This window comes from Semicossyphus pulcher, unplaced genomic scaffold, assembly GCF_022749685.1.
Source record: "Semicossyphus pulcher isolate SPU_LCO1_2020_fin unplaced genomic scaffold, fSemPul1.0.p SCAF_10, whole genome shotgun sequence".
Taxonomy (NCBI): domain Eukaryota; kingdom Metazoa; phylum Chordata; class Actinopteri; order Labriformes; family Labridae; genus Semicossyphus; species Semicossyphus pulcher.
The window spans coordinates 29,454,497-29,461,088 of NW_027211604.1; positions in this window are offsets into that span (position 1 = coordinate 29,454,497).

The window sequence follows — 6,592 nt, forward strand, 5'->3', positions numbered from 1 at the left end:
CGTCGCCCTCACACTTCTATTTCTCTCTCTTATTGTCATCCATCCTCTCATCCAGCTCCTCTAATGGAGTGCAGATTGAGTCACCGGATCCATACAGCAGCCCGATGAGAAAGCACAATGAATCTGTCGAGAGGGATCTATGTGCTGCACAGAAACATGGACTGATGGGCTGATAGACGGACGTGCCTCGCGTGCGTCTGCCTTCATATTCTGTGAACTCTTCTCCCGGAGCGTCCAAACACTGATCCTCCTCCTGCGATCTTTAGGTGTCGTCGATACATTCAGGCAGTGTAAATGAAGACAGGGGGGGATGTAATAGTTCTGCTAATGAGTGATCAATGAGATAAAGTATATAAGCTCTCTGCATTGTAAACTGTGTGAAGGAAACAGATCGACCACGAGGAGAGAAAGAACAGAAAACACGGGTATCTGAATGTCCAGCTGCTGCAGGAATCAATGTCTCAGTTTAACCCCGACAAAGGCTCCTTTAACGTCTTTGCCCACATTCAGATTGATACCCCGCATGTTTGCGTTTGTCCTGCCATAATAGAGATGTATTTCTGGGGCCATTATGTGCTGATTCATCACTGCTGGGGGTGCTGCTGGTCAAACCGTGGGTATCCAGGCGAAGAGCTCAATAGCGGGGCGGTGGGCGGACAGCTTGTGTGGGTCGACCAGGAGCTCAGGGGGAGGCTCGATGGGAAAATCAATGCTGCCCGATAACCAATTTGGGAAATAATGGACAATTCACTCAAATACAGGTCTGTAGTGGACTGCAGGGGAGGACTGGCAAGTTTTTCTATTAGATCTTTTCGATGCTCATCCTAGCTTCCTTTAAACGACGCAGGGTAAAGGTCACAATAAGACTACGTTGAGAAGTCTGTGGAGGATATATCCTTTCCGAAACCTGCTATTTATGTGACCAATAATCAGCCGGAGCAATTATTCAACCAAGGTGGAAACTCTTTCATCTAACCCATCAATTCACTGGCTTGGCTGGTCTTTATCTTCTTAATACAGAGGCCGCATATGACCATTGAAAAGGGGATCTGGAGCCATGCAGTTCCAAGAGCTCCTCCTCTTTTCGCCTCCTTCATACGGGGAGGAAACAAAGCAACATTGGTTCAGCATGTCGACCTAAAGTGTAAAGCTTAGCCCCTCCACAATAAGGCCGTATAAGTCTGTTTATTGTCAGACTTTGGGACTATCCTGGGATTATTTAGCATGACACCCTTCAAACTTCCCAAAACAGGCATGGATCAGACTCTTTATGGCGTCCACGTCCACAGCAGTGATGGCTTAGGGTGGTTTTCACTTGATTGGTTACAATGTAGATTGTGTACTTGAAGTTGTCGGGTGGTAAAAGCTTGTAAAGGAGTCACCAAGAGTTCAAATCATAACTAAATCAGTTCAGGATTACAGAGATCTGTGATGGAGTCCATTCGTTCATTCATCTTGTAACTATTTTCCTGGGTTATTACGGTTCTTGCCCATCATTTTGAACAGTCCAGACCTCTGATCAGGACATCCTGCACAATCAGTCCTGCACATGTGCAACTCTCAACAAAGATGAGACCGAAAAGAGATAGCTCACTCACCCTGAAAATTAAGAATGGTCTTAAAGTTGTAATCTCAAAGATCTCAGTTTTGTTCTCTTTGGCGCCACCTATGGCGATAAACGATAACTGTGGGAGCACACTTCCCAGATATCCAGACAGTGCTGCATGTGTGACGTCCACGGTTGGCTCCGGTTGTAACTCTTGATTTTCCTTGCTGTCGGTCGCTTTCCTTTTTAGACTGTTTGCTTCATCTGAGTGTCGAGTTTGTTTCTTTTTCTTTGGATTTTCACTTCTTGTTGAAGTTGTATCTGTAGTCATCCATCTTTCCTTTGTTTGTTCAGCCATAGTAGATTACTGTTTACTCACAACACTTGCAGAGAGCGGAAAAGCAGCCGCTTAGCTCCGCCTACCCTCTCTGGCAGTCCAACCACTGCTGGCTGATGGAAAATGCGTCACTAACTGGGCGCCGCTTGGGATTTTTTCCGCTTAAGTTGCCACAGACACCCAGTCTGTAATACTGCAAAAGCAAAGGCTTTCATCAGTGGGCTATAGGCTCAATCACCATTGTGTTACCTCATTCATCATAGATAGTGAGTTAACAGACATTTATTTACATGGAAATCATCGAGATTATAACTTTAAGACTTTTTTTTAACATCCTGTGGATGCAGTCCGCTGAGGTTTATTATGTCCCATACAATCAATCAGCTGCACGATTATCTCTGCTAAACCCTGGGAATAATAGTACTTAAGAGTAACCAGCGGCAGCTTTTCATTTACATGATCATTCATCAGTTTTATCACACCCTTTCTGTGTAGTTTATTCACAGTTTCTTTAATGAATTGTTCTCTACAGCTGATTTGTAGGCGCTGACTATCACCTGATTGTATTTGACAGTTAAGTTTGTCACAAATTAATGATGACTAACGTGGGCCTGAACGGCCTGAAGTGAAATACATTTTTAAATGCTTCAAAATTAAGTGAAAGGTCATTGCATTTAAAGCATTTCATTATTTCTGTCTTTGGTGTGTGTGTGTGAAAATATCGACAACCTCACTTTGCAGCTTTAATTGCCCTATTTATAGACGCTGACTGTGAATCAGTTAATCGACATCATTACTTCCCAGGGAGAAAAGAAGGCCTGCATAAAGGGAACACAAGAGAGGGCATCTGAAGTGAGAGACTAACTCTGATTTTAAACTTTGGTCTGATTTAAAAGAGCTTTAAAAACAGCTGCAGCAGGAATGAGAGCCCAATTAGCTCCTCCATCTTTCTACCCACACATCCGCCTCTCACACACTGCTGTATGCTCAGGATGTGACTACTAACTGTGGAGATACATTCATAATCCATAAGAGACTGCAGAATCTCTGCGTGGGTCAATAGGTGTTAAGACACCTGCTCCTTAGGGAACAGGTGCGCTGCCAGAAACAGAGCTTTGAGGAGGATGTCGCGCTCGTAAATCGATATCAAGACGTGTTCATAAAAGCAGCACAAAGAGAAGCACGGACGGTTCATCCTTATTCTGCAATGGATGCAGAACTAGTGGCTGGTGTGTAATCAATAAACCTTCAGGTCAAGTGTGTATTTAAAGACAGCTTTAATTTAATATGATTGTATTTGAAATGTTGATGAGATTAACTTGTCACAAATCAGAGTTGTGAAGTGTTTAGGTGTGTGTGTGTGTGTGGGAGTATACACACACACATTCCCAGGCATCTTTGCACTGAGGCAGCTGGAGTTGGCAGTGTGCGGCTGAGCTGTGTAATTGTGTGTACGTATTGTAATTTATGGGCGCTAATGCGGCTATTTGTCCCTTCATGGAGGTCAAGTAGACTCCCCTTTGCTCTATTCACCATAAATCTGCCAGGCAGTCATTAACGCTGCGTGTGCGTGTCTCTGTGTGTGTGTGCGTGTTTGCATATTCTCTACTTAATTACTTCTAAATATTTCAATATGCAAATCCCATAAAAGTAGACCCTCCACAACATTCAGAAGTGGTTGTATTTGCACAGAAGCAGAGCTGCATGCAAAATATTTATCGCAGCAAATCAGCATTTCATTCAATCAACACTGTTGTATTTGCACAGTGCTGGAGACGGTCTACAGAGGGAAGGAAGCTCCCATGGTGCCCTGATTCCCACCAGCAGCTCTGAGAAAGTTAAACCTCCTTCCTGTGGTGGTTGTTAAGTGTGTTGGATGTTTGGTGCTAATGGTGCTGTCAGTCTGGAGCTGTAGAAAGCCAGACAGAGCCTGCAGAGGAGCAGAGGCGCTGGACTTACAGCTCAAACTCTACAAAAGGAAAATGTTACTTACAGTTTGAATTCTTTGACACACTACATCTTCTGGACAAAAGGGATCTGTAGCTGAGTTTACATGAAGCCTAATATTCTAAATTTTTAATAAGTTTAAAAGCCCAAACCGAATAAAACTGCTCCATATAAACACCTCAGTTAGAATATAAAGGCCCAAACCGATTGAAATTTCACTTGGTTGCAGAGTGGTGGCTTAAACCTTTTCATAAACCCATCAAATGAAAAAGTGTACCATGTAAACGATATGACCCGATCACGTCTAACTGGGTTCTTCTGCTCATGCACATACGTCTTGACATAAGTGTGTGGTGATGTACGTTTCACAAGATGGCATCCAAGTCAAACTGGACAGCCTCTGAGAGCATGTTTTTAACTCAAACATTAACAGACCTTCATTTTATTGGACAGCTAGATACGGCTGTTGGTGTCACGCTGTTGCTTGCTTTACAGCAACTACTGCGCTGAATAGAGCTCCATCTGGAGCTGATATAAAACGCGCTGAACAGAATGCATAATGTGCGCATGTCACACAGCTGTTCCGGTTCCGGAGACAGGCGTTATGACCTATACTGCAGCCAGTCAGCAGGGGGCGAAAGAGAGGGTTTGGCTTCACTTTTAGGGAGCTGTCATGTCGTCCATCTTTTCATACAGTCTGTGGTTTATACACAAAAGGGGAGCATGGTCAAGTTTGGCTCCTTTTGGAAAGTACAGATCTGTAAACCTTCCCCAAATATCATCATACAGGTGCAGGTGACAGATGCAGGTAATGTGTGAAAGGATGAAAAAAGATCTAAAGTGGATTTAAGTTCGGGATAATGTATGCACACGAGCAGCATTAGGGATTTGTCAGGGTCCGATCTTTTGAGAGATATCTAAAAATAGATCTAGTGTGCACTCTCGCTGATATCGTCAATATCTTTGAAGACTACAAACGCATCACCACCTTGCATTTTACTTACTTTACTGTTGTGCTTTTTTGTCAATGCTTGTCGCTGTATTCCTCGTGTATCCACTGGTCATGTCTGCCCAGTAGAGATGCATTAATAGATTTTAAGGGAGTATTTAGGAAGACAAACATCTTTATTCATAGCCCGAGCTGGGAACCACCAGTTGTCTCTCTCTCACTTCATCTCCACTCTGCTGTCCCTGAAAACAAACCGGTAGCCAACTATTGCTCTCTAAGTAACTCACATCACACACACTTAATGTACTGTGATATGTACACTCATTTAAAGTCAGCATTCATGCAGACACACTCCCTGCTTCAACTCTGGATGCTGGGCTTCCTGTCAGAGCTGGTTCCAGCTCCGGCGTGACGTCTGGATCATTAGACGTGACCTTTCTGAGCGCGGCTGCTGAAGCTGGCGGTTAGGCCACGGCTGGGACTTTGTAGTAGGATAAAAAGAGAATGTGTGATGACCGGGGAGGGTTCAGTGAGGCCGGCCAGACAAACTGTGGTGGAGAGCGGGAGGTGGAGGGATCTGAACCCCCCGCACTGATGGCAGCTGGCCAAAACAAACCCATCACTGTGGCCGGGGAGGGTCAGGACTCTCCACACACAGCCTGGTAATGCACTCTCTCTCTGTGATGCTCAGTGGGTCTGTTTCTGTTGCAGTCCGTTTGTTGTTCATCACCAGAAATGAATCAATAATGTGATCACTGAGCATCTATTACTTTTATCGGTATCTTACAAAGAACAAGCTCCTATGCAGCAGGATGACTGCCTCTTTGATTGCATTGATGCATGAACATCTTCTGAATAGTCGACTACTCTCCTTTAGGATGTAGTTTTACAGAGCAGGGTGGACTGTTGAGTGAATATAGCAATAAAGGGAGTTTTTCTCAGCTGTGGTGTCTGTAAGAGTGAAGCTTACATGTTCAATTTATCGGAAATGTTACAGTTCTGGGATGGTACCCCTGTGAACATAAGGAACTGGCATGATTTTTTTTTTTCATATTATGTTAAGACATGAGCTGACCACTTCTTCTTATAATGTAATCAAAACAAAACACTTCAATGTGTTCGATGTGTGACACCACACAGACACTCTTTAAAGCTGTTTCTGTTGTACACTGAAGATAAACATACATAAATATTTCTAATCATAGAATAAGGCCCTGTGTCCACTTATGGTTGCTAGGTTACAAAAGTTGTCAGGCGGCACTTCCGCTTCCCTCGGTGGTGACCGTTAAGTCTGTTTTAAGCTGATGCTTAATATTTGCTTCTATTCATGGGAATTTTACAAAGAAAACATGAAAGAAAGAAAAAAGAAAGATGGAAGGATGGATGGACTTTATTGATCCCAAAATGGGAAATTGTGGCACTACAGCAGCAGGTTATCAAAGCGACTACAGCACAGGAGAAAATAAACACACAGTAAAAATAACCCTAACACTAGAAGAAGGAATATATACATCCAGAAATTCTAACAGCAATAATAAATAAATATTAACCTCAATAATCATGCCCTGGCATTAGCAGCAGCTCTACACCTGGAAATTGTACCCTCGAAAAAAGGAAAGGATTAGCCTCTCCTCCGCCATTGTTGTTGACTAACTTGATATCTGAAGTCCTGCCCCTTCTTGATTTTGATTGGTCTGTGAGGGAGAAGTGACATTGACGAGCATGGTAGCGCTCAAGAGTATTTCAAGGTGAGGACACAGGCCCTAAAGATTTTTGCCAGTCCACTAATCTTTTCCTTCAGAGTCAAAGTAAT